The sequence below is a fragment of the Lissotriton helveticus genome, chromosome 2_1 (genome assembly GCF_964261635.1).
Source record: "Lissotriton helveticus chromosome 2_1, aLisHel1.1, whole genome shotgun sequence".
Lineage (NCBI taxonomy): Eukaryota > Metazoa > Chordata > Amphibia > Caudata > Salamandridae > Lissotriton > Lissotriton helveticus.
In genome coordinates this window covers 34,723,541-34,751,499 of record NC_136059.1, presented here as the reverse complement: position 1 = coordinate 34,751,499, position 27,959 = coordinate 34,723,541, and positions in this window count along the sequence as shown.

Sequence of the window (27,959 nt, the reverse complement as noted above, 5' to 3'; positions counted from 1 at the left end):
ACTGTAAGGGGCAGCAGTAATCCTGCAATAGCAGGATTCAGCCTTGCCCCCTGCCTCACCATTGTGCTGTACACAGCTCCAGCTGGTGGCAAAATAAAATGGCATTATTATTTATTGATGTATGCCTGCTGCACTCTCAGCAGATGGGGCATCGCTCCTCCGCCATTTAGGAGGAGCCGCCCCTACATTATAATAATATGTCGGTGGGCTTGAAAGGGTTGCAGGTTAGAGCTATCCGGCCCATCAGTCTTGCGGCCAGTCCTTGAACACAGGCTCGCAGACTGTCCATGGACCTAGTTTTAAACATAGGAGCCCGTCCTAGTCTCCCATTGGACAAGGAAGCTTTTCGCTCCCTTTGTCCATTTTGAGTCAATGGAACAAAAGTTCGGCCCACGAAAACCTTACATCAGGGTCCACAAATCCTAAAAAATGTTTTAAAAATAAAATGCCGAGAGAGGCTGCAGGCCACGCCCGATGGCCAACCCGAGATATACCTGTGTGAAGGCCGTGGCAGTGGGGGTTGGCAGTTTGTGACCGGTTACCAAATGATTAGCAAATGAACACTTGTATACATTTCCAACGACACATGGCTTTAAGGGTGCCTTGCTATTTGGCGTTAGTGTTTTTATATCTGTCCCTCATTGGTCAGATGGGCCTGAAGCCTGAGATTCCTGCACTAGGCTTAACCTGCTAACAATCTGTCAAATATCACGCAGAGTCACGAACCAGTGCCAAATTTATTAGAAAATGCAAAATTTTTGTCCCTAAACTCGTCCCTCTTTAGTGGAGTTGCATGAAACTCAATATATCAAGAGTACGCTAAATGTGCTACTTCTTGACAGAGCTGCATTAAAGGTGACATAATAACAAAAAACAGGACATGCTGAAGCTTGGCCGAGTAACATGCTGCTGCTGCTTTGTGATGTGGCCTTAGGGCTAGAGCATCGACGTTGAAGATGGGGAACCGGGTTCGAGTCTCGGCAGTGACGCTCAACATCCTGTGATTCTGGGCAAATCACTTAATCTTACAGTGCCAAACAAACAACAAGCATTGGCATAGCCAATAGGTCTCGCATTAGGAAAGTTTGAGCTATTGGCATTGTAAATGACAAACTTTTTATCTATGTGTTGGTTTTGAAAATAGATACATTAATAGCATTGTCATTTACAATGCCAATAGCTTAAACTTTCGCAAATGTGACACCTATTGCATTTGTAATGCAATATGTGTTGAGAGTGAGTGAGTGAGAATGAGTGGGAGAGTCAGTCAGTGAGTGGGAGAGTCAGTCAGTGAGTGTGAGAGAGTGGGCGAGTCGGTCAGTGAGAGTCTGGACAGTGAGTGAGTTAGTCAGTGAGTGGGAGAGTCAGTCAGTGAGTGAGAAAGAGTGGGTGAATCGGTCAGTAAGAGTCAGTTAGTGACAGTGAGTGAGTGAGTGAGTGAGTGAGAGAGTGGGAGAGTCAGTTAGTGAGAGAGTGAGAGAGAGAGTCAGTGTGAGTGAGAGTCAGTGTGAGTGAGAGAGTCAGTGTGAGTGAGTGTCAGTGTGAGTGAGAGTCAGTGTGAGTGAGTGTCAGTGTGAGTGAGAGTCAGTGTGAGTTAGAGAGTCAGTGTGAGTGAGAGTTAGTGTGAGTGAGAGTTAGTGTGAGTGAGAGTTAGTGTGAGTGAGTCAGTGTGAGTGAGAGTTAGTGTGAGTGAGAGTTAGTGTGAGTGAGTGTCAGTGTGAGTGAGAGTCAGTGTGAGTTAGAGAGTCAGTGTGAGTGAGAGTTAGTGTGAGTGAGAGTTAGTGTGAGTGAGAGTTAGTGTGAGTGAGAGTTAGTGTGAGTGAGAGTTAGTGTGAGTGAGAGTTAGTGTGAGTGAGTCAGTGTGAGTGAGAGTTAGTGTGAGTGAGAGTTAGTGTGAGTGAGAGTTAGTGTGAGTGAGTCAGTGTGAGTGAGAGTTGGTGTGAGTGAGAGTTAGTGTGAGTGAGAGTTAGTGTGAGTGAGTCAGTGTGAGTGAGAGTTAGTGTGAGTGAGAGTTAGTGTGAGTGAGAGTTAGTGTGAGTGAGTCAGTGTGAGTGAGAGTTAGTGTGAGTGAGAGTTAGTGTGAGTGAGTGTCAGTGTGAGTGAGAGTCAGTGTGAGTTAGAGAGTCAGTGTGAGTGAGAGTTAGTGTGAGTGAGAGTTAGTGTGAGTGAGAGTTAGTGTGAGTGAGAGTTAGTGTGAGTGAGAGTTAGTGTGAGTGAGAGTTAGTGTGAGTGAGTCAGTGTGAGTGAGAGTTAGTGTGAGTGAGAGTTAGTGTGAGTGAGAGTTAGTGTGAGTGAGTCAGTGTGAGTGAGAGTTGGTGTGCGTGAGAGTTAGTGTGAGTGAGAGTTAGTGTGAGTGAGTCAGTGTGAGTGAGAGTTAGTGTGAGTGAGAGTTAGTGTGAGTGAGAGTTAGTGTGAGTGAGTCAGTGTGAGTGAGAGTTAGTGTGAGTGAGAGTTAGTGTGAGTGAGTGTCAGTGTGAGTGAGAGTCAGTGTGAGTTAGAGAGTCAGTGTGAGTGAGAGTTAGTGTGAGTGAGAGTTAGTGTGAGTGAGAGTTAGTGTGAGTGAGAGTTAGTGTGAGTGAGAGTTAGTGTGAGTGAGAGTTAGTGTGAGTGAGTCAGTGTGAGTGAGAGTTGGTGTGAGTGAGAGAGTCAGTGTAAGTGAGTGTCAGTGTGAGTGAGAGTCAGTGTGAGTGAGAGTTGGTGTGAGTGAGAGTGTCAGTGAGAGAGTGAGAGTCTGTGAGAGTGTCAGTGAGAGTGTGAGTGTCAGTGAGAGTGAGTCAGCCATTAATGCAAGGCATTTGTAGGTAGGGTGAGTACTCTAAAGCTCAACTTTCATTGTGACAATGGTTCGAATCTACAGCCATTGCGACTGGGTGTTGTACTTCTGTCAACATAATCCTGCATCAAATGGCGATGGCGTTCAGGGATATTTGTGCAGTTTTAAACATCCTAAAAGCAGTACTTACAAGGAGTGTACGTTTTTAAAAAGAAGAAATGTTATTTGCAGTTTTAAAGATAATTAAAGGAGTGGTTACAAAGGGTGTGTGCGATAAAAAAATGTTTGCAGACATCTTGTATTAACTTTAAGTTGCGTAGGTTCCAAAATTAGTGCTAGGAGCGCGCAGTGTGCGCGTACCAAACTACTATTCAAGATATAAATATGCTTAATATCCTCCTGTGATTGTTAGCTTGGGGGGGCTGAGCACATACTTATAACTCTTTTAAAGATCCCTAAACCAGTGCTTACAAAGGGTGTGTGACTTAATAAAAAAGTTTGCACACTTCTTGTACTACATATATTTGTAGATTGCTTTCATAATATAACTTCCCTTGCAAAGTCACCAAATAATAACTTTTGAAAGCTGAAAGAGGAGCACACCGACATCATGCCAAGAACAGTGTGTGTGAGGGTGCAGAGTGTGTGAGGGTGCAGAGTGTGAGTGTGCAGTGTGTGTGGCCTAAAGTAGTGTGAGGGCGCAGTGTGTGTTGTGGCCCAGTCAAATACATGTTTATGCCTGAATGCTCTTTATGTTTTATAAGGAATGTAGCAGTTTGTTTCTTTGTTTGGTGATTGTATTGTGTAATAGTTCTATTTTATGTCCCTAAAAAATACAGGAAATTTTAGTGATAAATAATAGTGAAAACTGCAGAGAGGTGTTTCCAAATGTGTGTAATTTGTTATTGCTAAAAAAACGATGGATATGAGTGAAGTAATAACGAGTGCAGTAAACAAACTGGGGTGCAGTGTGTGAGGGTGCAGTGTGTGTGAGGGTGCAGAGTGTGTGAGGGGGCAGAGTGTGTGAGGGGGCAGAGTGTGTGAGGGGACAGAGTGTGTGTCCTAAAGTAGTGTGAGGGTGAAGTGTGTGGTTGTGTGTGTGGTTGTGTGTGGTTGTGTGTGTACTTGTGGTTGTGTGTGTACTTGTGGTTGTGTGTGTGTGTGGTTGTGTGTGTGTGTGGTTGGGTGTGTGGTTGTGGTTGAGTGTGTGTGTGGTTGTGTATGTGGTTGTATGTGGTTGTGTGTGCTTGTGGTTGTGTGTGGTTGTGTGTGTGGTTGTGTTTGTGTATGGTTGTGGTTGTGTGTGTGTTTGTGTGTGGTTGTGTGTGTGGTTGTGTGTGTGGCTTTGTGTGTGTGTGGTTGTGTGTGTGGTTGTGTGTGTGGTTGTGTGTGGTTGTGAGTGTGGTTGTGTGTGGTTGTGTGTGTGGTTGTCTGTGTGTGTGTGTGGTTGTGTGTGTCTGTGTAGTTGTGTGTGTGGTTGTATGTGTGGTTGTGGTTGTGGCTGTGTGTGTGGTGTTGTAGTTGCATGTGTCTGTGTGTTTGTGTGTGTGTGGTTGTGTGTTTGGTTGTGTGTGTGTGGTTGTGGGTCTGTGTGTCTCCACAGCGTTTAATCTGGCACTGGGTGCAAAGGGTTCCACCACTAAAGACTCTTCCGTATTAGCCCCTTTCATGTCATGCTATTCAGTCCTGAACATCAGCACTCTTTTTGATTTGAAAAAAGAACGGGAAAACAATTTTTGATAGACATTTCTTGGTTCATTGTAAGAAACCTGCAAAGCAAACACAAATACAATTGATGTGTGCGCACACAGACTAGATCTGTTACAGTCGCAAGCTCTTCTTTTATAGAAATGTGTCTTGTTTTTTGCAACAACAAAAATGCAACACTTATTTGCCTGTGCGGATTCTGAAGCCTTCTTTCCCCCATTTGCATCCATGATCCTCTGCAAGAAGCACTAGCTAGGACTGCCAACCTACCCAATGTTTATTCTTTTTTGCGAAAGATGTACGCAGTGTTTCTAAAACGCACACCAGTGGCTTGTTAAAGTTATTACTTGAATAAAAGAAACCTGTTTTCAAGTTGTTGTTTAAACGTGCTCACTCCTCGAGAAATATACACAACACACGAACTAAAACACCTCAAAAAGTAAGATTCGTCATGTCCTGTCGTAAGTGTGCTAGCGGACAAGCTGGTGTCTGTCTGGCAGAGCACGCCGAATTCTCAAAGAGTACTCCGAGGTACGAACGTTAACAGGATGTTTACAGCCGAAATAATGCTAAAATGAAATCCTATTTCACTCTGCGTGCTCAGAAAAGTCAAGATTTGCAATTGAGTATCACTTTCGCCAAGCAGCTCATGAACAAGGAAATGGAGGTCAAAAGGGCAAGCAGCGACATTGTAGGTCCTTTATCTGAAACATAAATGTTGCTATAGTGCATTATGACCAAATTAACTCTCTCAGATCTGGGATGTTAGGATTCCTGTAGGGCATTGAGCAAAGAGCGCTATGGGGCAGGGAGAGGCAAGTCATCCAGTAAGGTGGGGGGGGGGGATTCTTTTATATACACAGCTACCGTTTCGGTTAAATATTATTCGGCACCACGTTTGCCTGAGTGATACCAGACACAACGAAGGTCCAAGATATGTATGTGCCTAAGCAAGGCGCTTGGGAGAGCGAGGCCGACCAGGAGGGAGGGGCAAAAGGGAGGGGTTACGGCAAGCAGAGGAGCCTCATTACGGCCACAGCTTGCAGTGAAAGGTAGGCCAACAAATAAGGTAGGGAGAAACCTGTTTTTGCGCGCTCTGTGCTGGGGGAGAGCCATTAAAGGAAGGGGGCGGAGATGAGCCTGTGAGAACTCGTGGTCCAATAAATTCAAGGCAAAAATCCAGAGTTTAAAGAAAATTACTCGAAATGTTGGAAGCTACGATTTTCATGTGTAAGTGTGGCTCACTACTTCAAAACAATTCTGAAAATATGCGACAGGAAACAAGGACTGGGGGAGAAGGGAGGGGGGAATGCCAGCAGGAAGGGAGGGGGTGGCAAAGCAGCTGGGGTGTTGCTTGTAAACAACAAGCTCTCGGCATTGCGTGGTGGGAGAAGGGGAGCGGCATTGCGTGGTGGGTGCGGGGGTAGCGTCTTCCTTTGAAGTCTGATGCCGATGGTGTGCGATGTGCACGCGCCCGGCTCAGATGCAATGCAGGCAATCCGCCTTTGGGTGCATTTTTGAGAGCCCTTACTTTATATCTAGCCAAGCATCCCTAACGGGATGGCTTAGGCTCGACCTAAAAAGTGATTGTGTCCTCATCTAACGAAACTGGTGCTATGTAAAGCGCTCTGGTACCCGATATCGTATTGTAGGGTCTAGTTCACGCTATATAAAAATCCCTCTTCCACTCTCTCCATCATGAATCAACACAAATTGGATTTTTGAGCTGAACCATCTAAATGTCTGTCATATTCTATGCAGATTAATCAAACGGTCCTAAATTTATCACAAATCCCTATGCATGCATATTTCACTCAACACACCCGTGTAGTTATGTTTAACTCAGAGTCTCCATTGAAAAGTATTTTTTTTTAAAATAAGTTTGGTGCCGTCCAATGAATCTGCAAGAACTTTCCAAAGGTGCACCCATGTTCGGTTACTCATGGCGAGCTTCAAGCGCATCTGTCAAATGGGGGCACAAAGAAGGGTGGGTGCCAACAGTGCTGTCTCTTATTAATACTCATATAGGACATTTTCATCCTCATATGGAAAAAACAGTTCATCGGATGACATCAAACTAGGCAAATAGACCCTTACTCAAATAAGTGCTTTTGCTAGGTTTGGTATATATATGAACAGAAGTTTTAAAAATACAATCAAAAAGTCTTCAAATCTTGTCATGCAGGACTTAAAATGTAGAGTTAATGTGTAACAGTCCAGATATTTCCATAAAACCTGGATTTCAAACCTCTGCAAGCCCAAAATGTAAAAAATAATCATAACTAATTGGAGAAGAGAGTCTCCTAAATGCTACTTCGGTTGCATAAAATCCAAAGTGAGGTTTGCGTACCGGAAGCTGTCTGATTGGCTGGCCACGCAGAGAACATTCTGCTGCTGCCACCATGACAAGGCTTGGTTCTTTGGTAGCCAAGTCCTGAAATATTAGATAGGAAAAAGCCATTAGGGGATTATAGACATGGCCATATGCAAATCAGTCTGACCCTGTGCCTCATGGGAACAGTCCAGCCCGAACTGCCAAGCCATGTCTTCCCTGGAAAGGAAACAATTTGCTGATTGCTGATTTGCATATGGCCATGTCTGAACTGGGGTGGCTGAGTGAGCTAAAGAATGATGATGGATTAAACCCAGATCATCCCCTATGGTTTTGCTTTAATAGGTCCTGATCCTCTGTTGGACCTCCCAAAGACTGTGCGAAGCAGGAGTTGGCTGACCACAGAGGGCGCAGCCAGAGGCCAGGACCTGTGACAAGCCGTGCTGCACAAATCCTTGGGCTGAGCACAGCGGGGGTCAGCTGACCAAGGTTGGTGGGCACAAAAGGCTAGACCCGGCGACAAGCCGTGCTGCATAGACCCTTGGGCTGAGCGCAGCAGGGGTCAGCTGACCACAGCTGATGGTCACCAGAGGCCAGGCCTTGTGACAAGCCGTGCTGCATAGAACCTTGGGCTGAGCGCAGCAGGGGTCAGCTCACCATGGCTGGTGGGCACTAAAGGCTAGGCCCTGCGACAAGCCGTGCTGCACAGAACCTTGGGCTGAGCACAGCAGGGGCCAGCTGACCACGGCTGGTGGGCACCAGAGGCCAGGCCCTGCAGCAAACCCTTGTTGCTCATGACTAAAGGCCATGAACTGCAGGGCCTGACAGTGCGCACACAGTTGGGTACAGGGCCTGAGGCCCATCCTTACTGTACAGAAGACCTGTCCATGTGCAGTGCCGGTTAGCCATAAACAGAAGATTAGGTGCAAAACACAGCTCCATCCAGAATATGAGCAAAAAATCCCCCAAATTCACTGAAAAAAACAAAGGCTACATTTACGGTTCTGTTTGCTTATAAGACCATAATGCATGTTTTAAAACAAAAAAAACTCTGAAATTTACTGAAAAAAGGACTATTAAAGTGCAGTTATGGGTACAAAATCTGAAAAACACTGCACAGCAGGGGTTTGCCACAAAGAGAGCGTTATGGGTGTTGGGTGTAGGGCATGGCCAGAGGGTCCTACGGCCAGCCCCCCAGTGCGCAGAAGGGGAGTTGACTGAATATGACGAAAAAAACTCAAGAAATGTTGTGAAAAAACAAAAGGTAAAGCGATGTTATAGTTAGGTATCACAATAAGATCTTAACTTACATTGAAAAAGAAAACCACCGGCAAAAACAAAGGTTAAATAGATAATATAGTTAGGTGTGAAATAGCATCAAAACTCATGCTTAAAAACCAAAACAAAATTGAAAATCACCCGTCATAGTTTACAGAGCCGACTATACTTTGTGCTCCCTCCATGCATGGTTCATGACTTCACATATGAAACCAGGTATGACATGGTAAATGACACAATTAATGATATACCTGGCGACATCTCCAATGCCCTCCTTGAGGACACCAGTCATGGCACCACGGTCACACGCAGCATAGAGCTGCTGAGTTTCACATGTGGGCTGTGAGAAGTTGGCCTGATGTGCAGTGCTCACTATTCTAGTGATCACTATATATCAGTCCAAACAACCCTTATTGATGATTGGTTGTAAGTCAACCTTATAGACCAGCTATCCTAGTAGCATGGATACGAGCAGTCTAAGGCTAAGACTCTAGAGGGCGTGTTAAGCCAGCTGTTTTACCATCACATTACCCCTTGAATACCCAGTGAAAGGACACCACACAAGTGTTATGAAAATAAACAATGTATTTATTAGAATCACAACAACCCTGTACTCTTTATGAGGACAGGGTGCTAGGCACACAACAAAACTCTTACGAAAATACTTAAGTTAGCACGTTATACACAAATGCCCGAGGGGCACGAAAAACCATATACTTTAAAAGTGGAATGCGAAATTACTAGCAGGTAAGTACAGTACTAATAGGCTTTGGAATCGCTAGGACTTGACTATAGAATCGTTAGATTACTTCTAGGAGGCCTAGGGGACTCGGGTGCAGAGTGTGCACTCTCACGCGGGATGCGGGACAAAGTCTATGGAGGCTAGTAAAGGCAAAGTTAGTGTTCACGGGCGAACCCGACCTGGTAGGAAGAAAATGACAGTGGATCCTGACCCTAGGATAGTGAGGCTATGCTGGGACACCGAAGTGCCGAAGTTACCTAGCCCAGGGGCTGCAGCTGCATAGGTCTGAAAAGACGTCGGGGATCTCGTTGCCGGACCAGGAGCCTGGAAGAAGGAAGTTGCTGGCAGGCGACCAGTGAAGGAAAGTTCGTTGGATCCAAGCCTGGATCAAGGAAGAAGAAAACCTGAAAGCAGAGGGGACCAAGTTCTTGAATCACTAGCCAGTGATTAAGTGGGCACCAGGATGGCACCGGGCGAAGTCACCTCGACTAGGTGAGTGGGCGACGCTGGCTCTGCAGATCTCATGGACCAGGAGGCGTTGTCGGCGACCAGGATGGAGGGGCGAGCTGTCCCACGATGGATGAAGCTGTCGGCGTCGAAGTTACCCAGGATTGGCAACAAGCCTTGGCTAATTCAAGCCCACGCGGTGGACTCAAAATGGCGTCTTGAGTGGACCAGGAGGGTCCGGGGTGCTCCTCTTTTGGAAGGGAGCAAGGGCCAGCCTGGAGCAACCAGACCAGCAGCAGAAATGTCGTCGGGCGTTGTTCAGAAGGCCACAAGCCAGCGGGCTAGTAGCCAAACAACGCGGTGAGCAGCAAAAAGCAGAAGGGCCCCACGCAGATCGTGGAGATGCTGGGGGGCTGCACTTCGGTGTTGGAGCTGCTCAGGGTCGGGGCTTCTCGGACCCCAAAGCACTCACCAGGAAATTACTCGGCGGGCTTGCTGGAAAGAAGTCGTGCAGTCTTGAAGATGGCCGGTCCCTCGAGGTCTCGTCACACCCACGAATCTCAGCGTGACTGATGATGCAGGTAGAGGTCAGAGGTGCCAGGGAAGCCGGTTCTCGTCGAGCTGGGCAGTCTTGATCCGGAGGAGAGACTTGCAGCAGACCGCAGTGTTCTTAAGATGGTGCCTGCGGATGCAGGGTGACTACTCCTTAGTCACAAGGGAGAAATCTTAGGAAGAAGTCTTGAGTTCCTTTCGTGGAAAGTAGTTTCAGGATTCAAAGATGATCTGATTTGGAAGGGGGCCAGTTCCTACCTTTATCCTGTAAAAAGGGGCTGGCACGCGACTAAGTCCTGCCCTATGGGTGGGACTAGGAGGGGGGTGGTTACACCCACTTCCTTGGCGGGCTTTTCCCCAGCACAGGGTCTGGAGTGACCCTGGAACTGGTTCCAGCCAGCCTATGCACAGTGAGCACCGGGGTGCCACGTGCAGTCACCTTCCTCTAAAGCCCTGCCTACCTACAATACACAAAACCCTGTCTGGGACGGTGCTGGCACCGCCCCTGGCAGGAAACCCTTTGTCCTTATCTCCTGCTCTGGGAGGACTCCCAGCAGCAGGAGGGCAGACTTGTGTCTCGGTGGCAGCATCCATTTTGTGGAGCTGAGGCTCTGTTTGACTTTAACCGGGGTTAGGGATTACATACATGTCGTGTCCCTCTAGAAGGGTGGAATGCTAACCCCGTCGCCAGAATTGGCGAGGGGTTAGTATTCCAATTCGTATGACACCTTACTCGACATGTTTTGATAAAGCGATACCAGAGTTGGCATATAACCGCGAGGATTATAATGCACTTAAGAGTATATGGTATGCGATATCATGGAAACGGCTAAGGGATGGATCCCGAAAGCCGCAGACAGGCTCAGCTCATGCCAGAGCACCATCTCACACGATTCCAAGCACTCTGCCTTCAGGATTGTTAAGGCCTGCCATAGGAGTGACTGATAGGAGATCTGTGTGTCCATTTTTAGGGTTAGATATAGGTATACTATATCTAAAGCAAAGGGTGAGTACACCACCTTGCCCCAGCTGTCGTGCAGCCAGTTGTGTCAGTTTAGTTAGTCAGCCCAGGGGTGGCATAATACATGCTTCAGCCCCTGGGAGACTTCTGGGTACACCTCAGCCCTGGGTACAGGGACTTGGAGAGGGCCCAGTGCCAATTCAGTACCTGAGTACAATTTGGATAGAGAGAACAGCTAGGCTGTGGGTCTGATTAGCAGGCCCACAGCTAGGGAAAGTCGTAAACCAGTGCAGCAAAAAGCAAAAATCTGGGTGATCATAGGATTGCAGACCCTACTCTCCTACATGACCCCCCCCCAAACTTTGGGACAATAAACTAACCTTGACCAGGTGAGTCTTCTTGCTCTAAGTGGAAATACCTGGAGAGCCCATCAGCATTGCTGTGATCAGTACCAGGTCTATGCTCCACTGTAAAATCCATCCCCTGTAGGGAAATGGACCACCTAAGCAGTTTGGGGTTTTCACCCTTCATCTGATTTAGCCACAAGAGGGGCTTATGGTCTGTCTGAATGGTGAAGTGAGTGCCAAACAAGTAGGCCCTCAGCTTCTTCAGGGCCCAGACCACAGCAAAGGCCTCCCTCTCAATAGCTGACCAATTTTTCTCTCTGGGTGTCAACCTCCTACTAATGAAAGCAATAGGCTGATCATTACCATCAAAATTCAGTTGAGACAGAACAGCCCCCACACCCAACTCAGAAGCATCTGTTTGGACAATGAATGGCTTGGAGTAATCTGGACTCTTTAGGATAGGTGCTGTGCACATGGCCTGCTTTAGGTCATTGAATGCTTTCTGACAGCTTGCTGTCCACTGAACTTTCTTTGGCATCTTTTTGCTTGTCAGGTCATTAAGAGGGGTCACTATGGACCCATAATTTCTGACAAACTTCCTATAGTACCCAGTCAGGCCCAAGAAAGCTCGAACCTGAGTCTGGGTGATTGGAGGAGTCCAGTCCTTGATGGCCTGTATCTTACTCTCCAGTGGCTGAACCTGGCCTCCACCCACAAGGTGGCCCAGGTATACAACCTGTGTCTGCCCTATCTGGCACTTTGTGGCCTTGATAGTGAGGCCTGCCTTTTGCAGGGCCTCTAACACTTTCCTCAGGTGGACCAGGTGATCCTCCCAGGTGGAGCTAAAGACAGCAATATCATCAAGATAAGCTGCACAGAAGTCATCCAGCCCAGTGAGGACTTGATTCACCAACCTTTGGAAGGTGGCAGGTGCATTTTTCAGTCCAAAGGGCATTACCACAAATTGATAATGCCCTCCAGGGGTAGAAAATGCTGTCTTGGGTTTGGCCTCCTCAGCTAACCTGATTTGCCAATACCCAGCTGTCAAATCAAATGTACTTAAGAAGTTGGCAGAAGCCAATTTATCTATAAGTTCATCTGCTCTTGGTATTGGGTGGGCATCAGTCTTAGTGACTGCATTGAGGCCTCTGTAGTCTACGCAAAACCTCATCTCTCTCTTACCACCCTGGGTGTGAGGCTTTGGCACTAGAACTACTGGGCTAGCCCAAGGGCTATCTGAGGGCTCAATGACTCCCAGCTCCAACATTTTCTGCACTTCAGTTTTGATGCAGTCTCTAACATGATCAGGCTGTCTGTAGATTTTACTCTTGACAGGCAGACTGTCTCCAGTGTCAACATCATGGGTACACCAATCAGTTTGGCTGGGTGTCAGAGAGAACATATGTCTGAAGGATTGCAAGACTTGCCTGCAATCCTGTTGCTGATGTTCAGTGAGGCTGCCACAAAAGACAACACCATCAACTGATCCATCATCAGGATTCTGAGTGAGCAGGTCTGGGAGAGGGTCACTCTCTTCCTCCTGTCCCTCATCTGTGGCCATGAGCAAGCTCATGTCCTTCCTGTCAACATATGCCTTGAGCCTGTTAACATGGAGCACTCTGAGAGGGCTCCTGGGAGTTCCAAGGTCCACCAAGTAGGTAACCTCTCCCTTTTGCTCAATGATGGTGTGGGGCCCAGACCATTTGTCTTTCAGAGCTGCTGGGGCCACTGGCTCCAGCACCCACACCTTCTGTCCTGGCTGGTACACAGTCAGAACAGCCTTTTGGTCATGCCAAGCTTTTTGAAGTTCTTGGCTGGCCTCAAGGTTTTTGGATGCCTTCTCCATATACTCAGCCATCCTGGAGCGGAGACCAAGTACATAGTCCACTATGTTGGTTGCAGGCTTTTTGAGAGGTCTCTCCCATCCTTCCTTCACCAAACACAGGGGTCCTCTTACAGGATGCCCATACAGAAGCTCAAAAGGGCTGTAGCCAACCCCCTTCTGTGGGACCTCTCTGTAAGCAAACAAGAGGCAGGGGATCAGGACATCCCATCTTCTCCTAAGAGTTTCAGGTAGCCCATGAATCATCCCTTTGAGGGTCCTGTTGAATCTCTCAACAAGCCCATTGCATTGTGGGTGGTAGGGTGTGGTGAACTTGTAGTTCACACCACACTCCTTCCACATTGCAGTCAGATATCCTGACATGAAGTTTGTACCTCTGTCAGAAACGATCTCTTTAGGGAAACCCACTCTGGAGAACACTCCAACTAGGGCTCTTGCCACTACAGGTGCTGTAGTGGTCCTAAGGGGAATAGCTTCAGGATACCTGGTGGCATGATCCACTACCACCAGTATAAACGTGTGCCCTGATGCTGTCTGGGGTTCCATTGGACCAACAATGTCAATCCCCACTCTTTCAAAGGGAACCCCCACCACAGGTAGTGGTATGAGGGGGGCCTTTGTTGTGCCACCTGACTTACCACTGGCTTGGCAAGTGACACAGGAGCGACAAAACTCCTTGGTATTCTCATTCATATGGGGCCAGTGAAAGTGTGAGACAAGCCTGTCCCAAGTCTTTGTCTGACCTAAGTGACCTGCAAGGGGAATTTCATGGGCCAAGGTGAGAAGGAAACCTCTCAGAGACAAGGGGATGACCAGCCTCCTGGTTGCACCAGGCTTGGGGTCTCTTGACTCAGAGTACAGGAGTCCATCTTCCCAGTATACCCTGTGGGCACCTGTGGCATTCCCTGCAGCCTCAGCAGCAGCCTGCTGTCTGAGGGGTTCAAGGGAAGGGCAGCTCAACTGTTCCTTCCCCAGGTCTGCTCTGGAGGGTCCCCCTGAGCCCAGAAACTCAACTTGATCAAGTTCAAGCTCTTTAGGCTCAGTTTCCCTCAGTTCTCTCAGATCAGCCTCCTCAGAGACTTGATCCTAAACCTGGGGTAAGGGGGAAGGCAAAGCCTTACCCTTACTGCTCTTCCTCTTGGAAGGTGTCTGGTCCATCATTTCAGGATCCAGCACCTGTTCAGTGGGGCATTTTCTGGCCTGTGACCTAGTCACAGCAAGCACATGTGCTGGCAAGCCTAACATTTCCATGTGAGTCCTCTGCTCCACTTCTGACCATTGTGATGACTCCAAATCATTGCCCAACAAACAATCAACTGGGAGGTCTGAACTGACTACAACTTTCTTCTGTCCCTTCACTCCACCCCAGGAGAAAGCCACAATTGCCACACTATGACTAGTAGTGACATTGCTGGCATTGGTCACCAGGAAATCAGTACCTGGCATGATCTGTCCAGGGTCCACAAAGTTAGGTGTCACCATGGTGACACTGGCACAAGTGTCTCTATAGGCCTGAGCCATTTTGCCATTAATCAAAGGTGTCTGCCTGTATTTGCCCAAAGTATTGGGACTTATTTCAGGGGACATATCCATATCCCCTGTACAGACAAGGACAGCCTGAGTGAGTGTGCCAACTAAGTTGTCAGACCCCTCAGTACCCAAGGTTAACCCAACTAATGCCTTGGGAGGTACACTACCACTACTGACTGTACTAGGGGGTGCAGTTGCCTTAGGGGCTGTAGTGGCAGGAGTTTGTCCTCCTCTTTTGGTGCACTCACTAAACCAGTGAGATTTACTTTTACAGTACTGGCACCACCTTTTTGACTGGCCTTCTTGAGTCTTCTTCTTCTGGGAAGCCTGACCCCCACCCTCTTTGGTTTGTTGGGGACCTGGTGAAGACTTCTGGTCATTTTGCTCATTCTTAACATTACCCTTCTGGTCTGCTTTCTTCTGACCACCCTGGTTCTGGTTCTGGTTCTGCTTGATCCTTGTCCTGACCCATTTGTCTGCCTTCTTTCCCAATTCTTGGGGAGAGGTCAGATCTGAATCAACAAGGTGCTGGTGCAACAACTGGTTCTGACAATTGTTTAAAATTTGTTCTCTCATCATTAGATTATACAATCCTGTGTAATCTGTAACCTTGCTACCCAGCAACCAGCCCTCCAAAGCCTTAGTGGCACAATCCACAAAGTCAGACCAGTCCTGAGACTGAGTTTTCTGGGTGTCTCTGAACAGCAACCTGTACTGCTCAGTGGTTAAACCAAACCCATCAACCAGTGTATTCTTCAGGACCTGGTAATTGTTAGCATCCTCTACTCTTGTAGTGAGGAGCTTATCTCTACCTTTACCATCAAAGGAGAGCCACAGTATAGCTGCCCACTGACTCTGGGGAATGCACTGCACAGTGCAGGCCCTCTCCAGAGCAGCCATCCATTTCTGGATATCATCCCCTTGCTTAAAGGGGGGCACTATTTTAGTCAGGTGTTTAGTATCTAAACCCTTCTCTCTATCTCTTGGGAGATTGCTGCCACCAGTGGGAGCTAGCCCACTCATCTGCTGCTCTCTAGCAAAGGCAAGCTTCTCTTTGGCCAGGGCAAGTTCTTCCCTTTCAATCCTCAGTTCAGCTTGTCTCATTCTAGCCTCATGCTCTTTTCTCTGAGGGGAAGTAAATCTCCTCTGTGGAGGATTCCTTCTCCCCTGAGAAGAGGCATTAGAGTGCAGAGATCTATTGGAGTCCCTAGAAAGAGATCTATCTCTCCTAACTCCAAGGTTAGGCCCACTTCGGGTTAGTACTGGGGGTCCCCCAGATCCTAGCCCAAGTAAGTCTAAGTTGGTCCTAGTTAGCCTTCTGACTACCTCAAGACCTTTGTCTACCTCATCCCCAGAGAGTTCCTCCTGATCCTCCTCCTCCTCAACTGCAGTAGCAGTGTTGGGGAGGTCTGGATCCCCAGAGGTTCCCTCTAAGGCTGGCATGTTCTCATGTAACTGAGAAAGCTTTCTGGCATCATATGTCTCTAAGAGACCTATCAGAAAGGGAATGGTGGGGTTAGACCCCTGCTTCAGTTTTCTGGAGACACAGATCTGTCTCATCTCCTGGAAACTGAGAGCTGCATATCTTGAAGTGACCTGTGGAGGGTCGACACTGACCAGGGGAGTCTCAGTAGAATCTCCCTGGGTAGACATGCTTTTCTAGTGAGGTGTAAGTGGTGCACTTACCTACACTATATGTTTGCCTACTGATCCCTTGCTAGAGTTGTAGTTTAGGGTGTGCTAGGCCCTAGGAGCTACAACAGCTGGTTCAGTAGAACTCAGAGTATTCTAAGCTAAGTTATATGTACCTTTAGTACTTATGTGATCTTTCACAAGATATTCTTAGGGCATGTGTGGTAAAACAACAGCAAGCTCAAATCCCACCCGCTGCTCACCAATGTGAGAAGTTGGCCTGATGTGCAGTGTTCACTATTCTAGTGATCACTATATATCAGTCCAAACAACCCTTATTGATGATTGGTTGTAAGTCAACCTTATAGACCAGCTATCCTAGTAGCATGGATACGAGCAGTCTAAGGCTAAGACTCTAGAGGGCGTGTTAAGCCAGCTGTTTTACCATCACATTTGATATTTATTTGATATTTATGTGCATTTGTATAGCGCTAACGTTCGCTCCCAAGGGGGCATCATGGCGCTGAGCAAGCTGCGGAGAATAACAGGAGGATGGATTTGGAACGGAGGAGACTAGATGGCTGACAGGACAGAGGAGTCTAGCTGTTGGTAGACCCATGTCTTGAGAAGTTTTCTAAAGTTGTTTTCGTTATCTACAGATCTGAGACTGACAGGCAAATTGTTCCAGGCTTTGGCGGCCAGAACATTGAAGGATTTCCCACCCTTGGTCTTATATTTAAATCTGGGGATTAGGACCAGATTTGTCCCAGAAGATCTCAAACAGCGCGGGGGGTTGTAGCGCATGAAACGCTTTGCAAAGTAGCGGGGCCCTGTATTTTGCATTGTTTTGAAAACTGTAAGTAGTAGTTTAAAGAGAATTCTTTTATGCAATGGCATCCAATGCAGCGAATTTAGTGCTGCGGACGCTGATGACCTTCTGGGGAGTTGTAAGACTAGTCGAGCTGCAGCGTGTTGGATGCTCTGCAGCTTTCTGAGAGTAGATTTTTTTACTCCGGCCATAAGGCCATTGCAGTAGTCAAGTCGTGAGAGTATGAGGGCTACCGCGACTGACTTTCTGGCTGCAATTGGGAGGAAATCGAAAAAAGTTTTCAGTGATTTTATTAGTCCAAAGCAGCGGCCGGCAGTGGTCTTGACGTGGTCATCAAAGGAAAGAGATGAGTCAAATTGAACGCCTAGGTTTCTGGCTGATGGAACTGCACTTGGGGGGGCCTCTGATCCAGGGGGCCACCAGTCTTTCGGGCAGAAAGAAAGGTTTTTACCTAATGGGATGATTTCCGTCTTAGCACTGTTGCATTTCAAATGGTTAATGTTTAACCACTTAAAGACATCAGAAAGGCAGTTTTTGAACCGAAGATCAGTGTCGGTCCGCTGCTTGTCAATTGTGACGACCAATTGAGTGTCGTCAGCGTAGGACGTGACAAGAATCCCATGTGATTCTATCACAGCTAAAAGAGGTGCCATATAAATGTTAAAAAACAAAGGACTCAATATGGACCCCTGGGGCACTCCAGATGTAATGAGTTTTTTGCAGGATAGGTGGGGTCCAAGGGACACAGTCTGAGACCTGTTTGATAAAAACGATGAAATCCAGGCAAGGGCTGTGTCAGTCACGCCAATCTCTCGCATTCGATTAATTAGGATGACATGCGAGATGGTGTCGAATGCTGCTGAGAGATCCAACAGGATGAGGACAGCCTGCTTGCCCTCATCCTGCAGGAACTTGATGGAATCAGCTAATTCGATCAGTGCTGTTTCAGTGGAGTGACCGGAGCGGAAGCCTTACCCCTTGAACACCCAGTGAAAGGACACCACACAAGTGTTATGAAAATAAACAATGTATTTATTAGAATCACAACAACCCTGTACTCTTTATGAGGACAGGGTGCTAAGCACACAACAAAACTCTTACGAAAATACTTAAGTTAGCACGTTATACACAAATGCCCGAGGGGCACGAAAAACCATATACTTTAAAAGTGGAATGCGAAATTACTAGCAGGTAAGTACAGTACTAATAGGCTTTGGAATCGCTAGGACTTGACTATAGAATCGTTAGATTACTTCTAGGAGGCCTAGGGGACTCGGGTGCAGAGTGTGCACTCTCACGCGGGATGCGGGACAAAGTCTATGGAGGCTAGTAAAGGCAAAGTTAGTGTTCACGGGCGAACCCGACCTGGTAGGAAGAAAACGACAGTGGATCCTGACCCTAGGATAGTGAGGCTATGCTGGGACACCGAAGTGCCGAAGTTACCTAGCCCAGGGGCTGCAGCTGCATAGGTCTGAAAAGACGTCGGGGGTCTCGTTGCCGGACCAGGAGCCTGGAAGAAGGAAGTTGCTGGCAGGCGACCAGTGAAGGAAAGTTCGTTGGATCAAGGAAGAAGAAAACCTGAAAGCAGAGGGGACCAAGTTCTTGAATCACTAGCCAGTGATTAAGTGGGCACCAGGATGGCACCGGGCGAAGTCACCTCGACTAGGTGAGTGGGCGACGCTGGCTCTGCAGATCTCATGGACCAGGAGGCGTTGTCGGCGACCAGGATGGAGGGGCGAGCTGTCCCACGATGGATGAAGCTGTCGGCGTTGGCAACAAGCCTTGGCTAATTCAAGCCCACGCGGTGGACTCAAAATGGCGTCTTGAGTGGACCAGGAGGGTCCGGGGTGCTCCTCTTTTGGAAGGGAGCAAGGGCCAGCCTGGAGCAACCAGACCAGCAGCAGAAATGTCGTCGGGCGTCGTTCAGAAGGCCACAAGCCAGCGGGCTAGTAGCCAAACAACGCGGTGAGCAGCAAAAAGCAGAAGGGCCCCACGCAGATCGTGGAGATGCTGGGAGGCTGCACTTCGGTGCTGGAGCTGCTCAGGGTCGGGGCTTCTCGGACCCCAAAGCACTCACCAGGAAATTACTCGGCGGGCTTGCTGGAAAGAAGTCGTGCAGTCTTGAAGATGGCCGGTCCCTCGAGGTCTCGTCACACCCACGAATCTCAGCGTGACTGATGATGCAGGTAGAGGTCAGAGGTGCCAGGGAAGCCGGTTCTCGTCGAGCTGGGCAGTCTTGATCCGGAGGAGAGACTTGCAGCAGACCGCAGTGTTCTTAAGATGGTGCCTGCGGATGCAGGGTGACTACTCCTTAGTCACAAGGGAGAAATCTTAGGAAGAAGTCTTGAGTTCCTTTCGTGGAAAGTAGTTTCAGGATTCAAAGATGATCTGATTTGGAAGGGGGCCAGTTCCTACCTTTATCCTGTAAAAAGGGGCTGGCACGCGACTAAGTCCTGCCCTATGGGTGGGACTAGGAGGGGGGTGGTTACACCCACTTCCTTGGCGGGCTTTTCCCCAGCACAGGGTCTGGAGTGACCCTGGAACTGGTTCCAGCCAGCCTATGCACAGTGAGCACCGGGGTGCCACGTGCAGTCACCTTCCTCTAAAGCCCTGCTTACCTACAATACACAAAACCCTGTCTGGGACGGTGCTGGCACCGCCCCTGGCAGGAAACCCTTTGTCCTTATCTCCTGCTCTGGGAGGACTCCCAGCAGCAGGAGGGCAGACTTGTGTCTCGGTGGCAGCATCCATTTTGTGGAGCTGAGGCTCTGTTTGACTTTAACCGGGGTTAGGGGTTACATACATGTCGTGTCCCTCTAGAAGGGTGGAATGCTAACCCCGTCGCCAGAATTGGCGAGGGGTTAGTATTCCAATTCGTATGACACCTTACTCGACATGTTTTGATAAAGCGATACCAGAGTTGGCATATAACCGCGAGGATTATAATGCACTTAAGAGTATATGGTATGCGATATCATGGAAATGGCTAAGGGATGGATCCCGAAAGCCGCAGACAGGCTCAGCTCATGCCAGAGCACCATCTCACACGATTCCAAGCACTCTGCCTTCAGGATTGTTAAGGCCTGCCATAGGAGTGACTGATAGATCTGTGTGTCCATTTTTAGGGTTAGATATAGGTATACTATATCTAAAGCAAAGGGTGAGTACACCACCTTGCCCCAGCTGTCGTGCAGCCAGTTGTGTCAGTTTAGTTAGTCAGCCCAGGGGTGGCATAATACATGCTTCAGCCCCTGGGAGACTTCTGGGTACACCTCAGCCCTGGGTACAGGGACTTGGAGAGGGCCCAGTGCCAATTCAGTACCTGAGTACAATTTGGATAGAGAGAACAGCTAGGCTGTGGGTCTGATTAGCAGGCCCACAGCTAGGGAAAGTCGTAAACCAGTGCAGCAAAAAGCAAAAATCTGGGTGATCATAGGATTGCAGACCCTACTCTCCTACATGGGCCCATTGCGCGGACGGAAGCATGATTGCCCATGTTGAAAGTTATATGGTGCATTGTTTGCACATCACTAAAGTCTGTGGAGCACCACTACTGCATGTTAAACAAGGTGATGTCATCAATGAAGCTTTTTAAGATGTTATCAGTGATGTCATGAATGATGTCATTTAACATGTCATGAGTGATGTAATATGTGACGTCATAAACCGTGCATGGAGGGGGTTCAAGTTATAGTTAGCTCAGTAAACTACAACTGGTGAATTTCAGTGTTTTTTTATTTTTAAACAATAGCACAGGCCTAACTATAACGTCGCTTTAACCTTTGTTATTTTTTTCCCTGTATATAAATATATATATATTACCTACTGGCGGTCGCCAGTAGGTAGTTATAGTTAGGACCTAGTTTCCATAGGAAATCCGCAACATTCTATTGGGAATAACTTTGGCGCCGGTGGACGAATTTTTGCGAATTTCCTGAAAGTTTGGGGGGGATTCGTTAAGCGGGGGCCGAGATAAAAGGGGGTCCCAAAACGTGTTTTCCCCATGATAATAATAATAATCCACATTTGTAAAGCGCACAATCACCCGTTAGGGTCTCTAGGCGCTGGGGGCCGTCGGGAAGATTAAGCAAGCTATTGCCCAGAGTCACATGGTGCTGGGCTAATCTGCCGCCGGTGCCGGGGATCGAACCGTGATCCCCAGCTTCCGGAGTCAGTCGCCCTGGCCGCGGCACCACACCTCTTCCACAATGTTAATTTCCATAGGGCGGTTGGACTCACTTTTCAGCCCGAACGGCTGAATGGATTCCCACGAAACTTGGCAAAATTGTAGGGACTGGTAGCCCGATGTGCCTTTGCTATGTCTCAAGATATGTGGTCCAGAGGATTTTGAGTAATTTAGGTTCAAAAAAATATATATATCTATAAGCGCGCCCCGGTACGCGTACCGGGGCGCGTACCAGCGCGTAACGCGAGTTTGCGAGCGGAAAGCTGATTGGCTCTCGGGTGTCTGTCAACATTCCAAACAGTCCGGAGCAGCCGCCATCTTGTGTCTCGGTAGGATCGAGACACAAGAGGTGGCAAAAACAAAGGGGGAAATGACCAAAAGGGGGCAGGGTAGACCCCCCCTGACCTCCTAGGTTTGATGTGTGGGCCATATAAGTGGGGGTGTCGTGTATTCCTATAGGTTCTGTATCGATCCCCCTATTCCTGACCCTATTCTGGTTAACAAGTTAACTAGCAGCCATCCCATGAGGCAGAAAACCCCCATGATGCAGGAACCGTTATCTGATTAAGCCACACTACGGCACAGGAACGTGTTATCTGATTAGGTCATAACGCTTGCCATCTAATTAGACAAGCGATATTCCTCCAGCCCCTGATAAGGCATACAGAGTTCTCAAAACAAATCAAACCTATGACAACCTGGGAAAAACCCTGCGGCCATTGTTTTGATTTCACCGAGAACTTCAGCAAAAGAATATGCTAACGACCTGGTCGTATGACATCCTTATTGACGTATCTATGTCCATCCTTACGTCAATCTCGGCACCTTAAAGGTATAAATATTACCGATATTGCCCTATGCAAAGACACGCGGTGGTGACGAGATCGGAGCAGCCAGACTTGCCGAAGCCCAGAGCAGAGCAGACCCCGCTGGCGCAGCCCCGCCTTCCTGACGCGCTGAGAACGAGACGCTGCCTTTTCTCCTGCCGAGAAATCCAGCTCCGGCGCTTCCGGGTAGCCCTCGCAGGGAGCCTGGGATATCGAGACCAGAGACGAGAGATACCATCCCTCATCCATCCTAGATTCCAGGTACAGAACTGAATAACCCCTCACAGAGAATTCTTTAGTCAATCACTTGGCAAAACAAACTTAACTTAAACTGTAACTTTCTATTCCCGCCCACGCATTAGACTTAGGTCAGGTACACGGGGTAGGCGTAGTTAGAAACACCAGTTGAGTACGATTAGTCAAATGTATATGTGTATGTAATATATCTTATTCATTTTAAACCTTCATATGGCTTAGAAACCATATCAATGTTTTTACAGTATTATTTTATACTTCTGCTTTTAATGTATGCACTTTACTTAACCATAAGTATTGCAATAATATCGATCCATTTCTCTTGTATGAGAAAAGAGACTGATCAATAAATAACATCTTTTATTGAACACGCCCGTCTCTTCCTTTTCTCTACAATCTGATGAGACTAAGAATGCACGTACTGACTGAGTAAAATAAATTGCCTTTTGTTCACACGACTCTCGAGATACACTCTTGATTAGGGGAGAGCAAAGTTGTCATGTTCTATGGTTGTCAGAAACTAAATCCCTTCTTGTCTATCCAGGGAGGTTCAACTCCTCCTTGCCTATTCGAGAAAGTTTCTAGTGAACTCTGAGCTAGCTGGCAAACCCAAAACTTTAAGTCTAATATCGACAGTAGTAGACCTAGTTAACGTCTGGTCTAGGCCTATACTATTGAAGGTATTATTCCAATGCGCAGAGCCTATTGGGATAATAGGAACTACACTACATGGCGCCCAACGCGTTTGGAAGGGCGATAAAACTAACGTAAGACATTTAGAGTAACTCAGTCGTGCTTTCTCACTCAGACCCCTTTTTCCCATAATACTCCAAAGACGTCTGGAGTGGGTGAAAGGTAATATCCGCCAAACCTCGCAGGAGGAAACTCCTATGTATGGTACTTGGTTTAGTCAACGTTGAAGGATAAACCGTTCCAAAATATTGTGCATCTAATCTTTGTTTCCATAAGAAACCTGATCTGCAAACAAACAAAGTAACCATCCTGTCGGTAAAATGGTAGACAGTGATGATGAAAGAGAGGCAGTTAGATTAGCAACTGAACTCGCAGCAGCTGATACTGCACTGCAAGAAGCAGACCAGGATATAATACTCATCCCGGTCATCAAAAGGAAATCTATAACCTTAAAACTTATAGAAAATGGACTGACACCTGGAGGTGGTACAGTCATATTCGTAATTGAGGCACACGAATATCGGCAGACAGAGGTATACTATTCATGGATACATTTTCCAGCAGCAAATGCTGTAACAAAGTACTTCCACTATTACAAAACAGAGGAACCTCCTGAAGAGTATACTCCTTTCGAGGAGGTGGAAGTACCACTTAAATTTCAAGAGCACCTGCTCTTATTTAATGGCGCCCTAAAACACAATAATCACATCACCAGGCTCGGTCCTTTAGGTAGACCAGGAGCAACGTGGCCGGTCCTAGCCGGATACACACCACATCCAGAGTTCGAAAGAATGCCTGCAGCAGATCTTTTAGTACAACTAAAACAATTAATAAAGATACATAGACAATTAGTCCAATATGTGATGCGGACTTCAACAATTCAGCCAGCAATTAAAATTCCACAGCTGACCCCTCACCAGGGGAACACAAATAAAATTACACCACAGAACATACAATCCTGCCTAGGTAAAGTACCAGCTAAACGGGAACAAATACCATTCTGGTTAGCACAAAAAATCACCCAAATAGAGGCTGTGTTTCCAGACACCACCCCGTTAGAAAAACACAGGATTCTGACTATCTGTCTTCCAATGGGAACCGCACCACACATTGAGGACTGTGACACTTGGGGTACAGTCTTTGCTTCCATCTACACAAAAACGCACGATGTTCCATCCATTTCGGTAATACCAGATGTGCTAAAACAAATTCAAGACGAATATGGTCCAGAACCCGCTTTAACTCTTGGTATGAAATTACTAAAAGACTTCAAGCAGGTCTCGGCTATATTATTAGCCAACATAAAGGGAGAAGCAGCAAACGTGGCGATCCGCCAGAGGTTAAAAGAGACAGATATAGCAGACCAACCAGCTGAAATTGCCAGAATCATAGAAAAATCATATGAGGAACTAGGTAGAGATAGTTTAGGTGGAATACCAGTAAAACCACAACTGATTGAAAGTCCTGAAAAAATATTTTTTAATAATAACTCAACATCACAAAAAAAGAGCTGGGATGGAAACAAACAATCCAATCCTAAAGAAAAGAAATTCCAGTCCAGAGGAAGGTCTCCTAGGCGAAGAGAAAAATCTCCGAACCAAAGACACAGGTCACCCCAGAGTGACCCCTCTGGGAAAAGATATAACCTTAGAAATAGGGATAATATAAAGAAGCCTGATAGATATCAAGACATTGATACACGTCCCTCTCAATCTTTTCAGACTTCCTCGCAGAAATCGGAAAGAAGAGGACGATCAGAACAAAGAGAAGAGCACTCCAAGTCCAAAGACAAGGAACCTGCTCAGCTAAAAAAGAAATTACAATTTCCAAAAAAGAAGGTAGCCAGTATCAAGGTAGTTAACAATGCCGAGAATACTGAGGACACAACTGAAAAACGGAGAATGGGCTCAGACAATGCTAGACAGCGCAGCAGAAGTGAGCATAGCTCGCAAAGTCCTTATGAATCATCTGGAGACAGTGGACACGAATGAATATCTTCAAGTGGAAACTGCAGATACCAGAGTTAGCAAACCTCACAAAATATATGAAATAACTTTACGTATAGAGGGGGATAAGACTAGAAAAATAAGGGGACTATTTTGGGATAATCTCTCCAAGGGCTATGACATCCTTCTAGCTGAAAAAGACTGGCCACCAGAGTTTGTCAGGGAGTGCCCTCATGGCGAAGAAATAATTATGCCTGCCTTCTCAAATCATATCCCAATTCATAAAAAATACACCCTTGCCAGAAAGTGGGCAGTAGCTCAAGCTCCTGCTTTATATAAAAATCATGTAGGATGGGATGAGGACTCTCCTCCTCACAAAATCCAGTTAAAATCACAACCTACTGCACAAAGGCAGTACCCAATTAAGCAAGAAGCTAAAAAGCAGGTAAAAGAAATCCTAGATCAGCTAGAATACCAGGGGGTGATTGAAACTTGCACCTCACAAATGAACAACCCTTTGTTTCCGGTCTCCAAACCAGACAATTCATATCGTCTAGTTTTGGATTACCGACATCTTAACTCATGTTGCAAAACTTTTGCAGTGCAAAACTCGCATAGTGCTGCACTAATGAATAACATAGTGCGCAAAAAATACAAAACAACATTAGACATCTCTAATGGATTCTTTTGTCAAAACATAGCACCAGAGAGCAGATATTTGTCTGCATTCTCAATAAATGGCACTCAAAAACAATTCTGTCGGTTAGCCCAGGGGTACAAGAACAGCCCGGGAGTATTCTCAGCGAGAGTAACAGAATTACTACAAACATATGATGACGAAGCATTATCTTATGTCGACGACATATACTTAACAGATGATGACTTGGATACTCACTTGAAGAGAGTGAACACCATAATACTTGGGTTCGCAGCAGAGGGTTACAAATTCAACTTTAAAAAATCCAGAATTGCCCATCTAACAGTCCTGTTCTTAGGATACGAATTATCAAGTGAAGGCAAAAGCCTGGCTGACAATTTCCTAGAGAAATGTGCCGTACTCCAAGCACCTAGAACACTAAAAAACCTACAGTCAATTCTAGGCTTCCTAAATTTCAGGAGAACATACATTGCAAATTACGCAGAAAGGGTCAAACCCCTTTATGATCTAATAAAACCAGATTTTAAAAGAACCAATTGGACTCAAATACACACAGAAATTTTGAGATCCTTACAAACAGACATGTTAATTAAAGCAAAATTAGAAACACGTGATAACACACGCAATCTTGTGATTCGAGTCATCCCAGGAAGATGCGGATTCACATACCTGACCTCTAATGAGGGAGAAAAGGTACCAATTGCATTCAAATCACACTTGTACACCAAGGCTGAAATGAAATTTAGCCCAACGGAAAAAATTCTTACTGCAACACAGACAGCTATAGCAAAAGAACGAGCCCTGGCACAAGGTAAACGAATAATAATCGTGACACCAATACCAGCCCTAGAGGCTGTAACAAAAGCAAGCATTCCAAATGCTAAAGCGCTCCATCCGAGATGGATACAATGGGCTAATTCTCTTGCTGCAACAGACGTGGCATACGAATTTGATCCTAACTTAAAAACACAAGAATTTCTCCAATATGAATTTGAATGTCCTCCGCCGACCGAAATTCTGCCGCTAGACCATTACGGCTGTATAATATACACAGACGGATCAGCACAACCCGCAGTAGGGGGTAAACAAGCCTACAGTGCTGCGTGCGCGATCGTTAAAGGTCGCTGGCACGAAGGGAAATTTAAACCAGCTATCACTAAAACACAATCTCTAGGAGATTGTACAGCTCAGCGAGCTGAACTACTGGCGTTCAAGATGGCGCTTGAAAATACCGATCGAGAATTCCTTACACTCATAGTGTGCGATTCGTATTATTGCGTTCAGTCTTACAATGAATACTTGCAGATCTGGCTTCAGAATGGTTTCAAGGATGCGAAAGGTGGCACAATCAAGCATAAAATGCTCTGGGAACAAGTAGTTCTTTTACAGAAAGAACTACCAAAGACTCACGTGATACATACACTGAGTCATCAACGTGATGGCGTTCACGTTGCAGGGAATTCATTGGCTGATGAGGCTGCGAAGGCAGCTGTGCAAACGGCTTCCGTAGCTGCCATCACTCGGTCAAAAACAAAAATAGACAGCGAAATATTACAGGCTGTCAGCGCTACAGAAAAGGATTCGATAGAAACACTCCCGAAAGGCTTTCCAGTAAAATACTCATACATAACTGATGCAAACAATGTTCCTTTTGCTCGAATCCCTGGAGTGGGGGATAGGGCAATTCCAAACATGGAGCATAGGTTAGGACTGATAATAGCGGCACACGAAGGGCTTGCTTCTATACATGCTGGCGTCTCAGCCACAGTATCATTATTAAAACAGAGATACTGGTGGCCACAAATGAGAAGACAAACAAGGAACTATGTTTTAGAATGTGAAATATGTCAAAGAATGAAAGTATCAACGGTGAGACGCCCAGCGCAGACGCCCCTTCTAATCTCGGATAAACCATTAGCCTGTGTTTACCTAGACCACTGTGGTCCCTTACAAAGGGATGGTAACTATAAATATATCTTGGTTGCAGTGGACTCATGTACGAGATTCATATGGATGTGGCCCCAGCGAACGGCTGACGCCAGAACTGTTATAAAAGATTTGCGAGTCTTTATCGGCACATACGCAATTGGCATGCTGCATTCGGACCATGGTCCTGCTTTTAGCTCTAGAGCTTATAAGGAGGCCATGGTCAGCATGGGCGTGACATTGCGATACTCTTGTCCATTTCACCCTGAGGGGAACGGAATTGTTGAAAGAAAAAAACGTGACATAAAGCAATCTATAACGGCAAAGGTATTAGGTTCGGGAGCTGGGTGGGTCAAACATCTAATAAGTGTCCAACGTAGTCTAAATAACCTGCCAAGAAATTCTCTGAAGGGATTCAGTCCGTACGAATTATTATTTGGAACTAGGATGTTAATCTCTGACCTTGACAGTCAGACTTCAGAGGTAAAGGAAAAA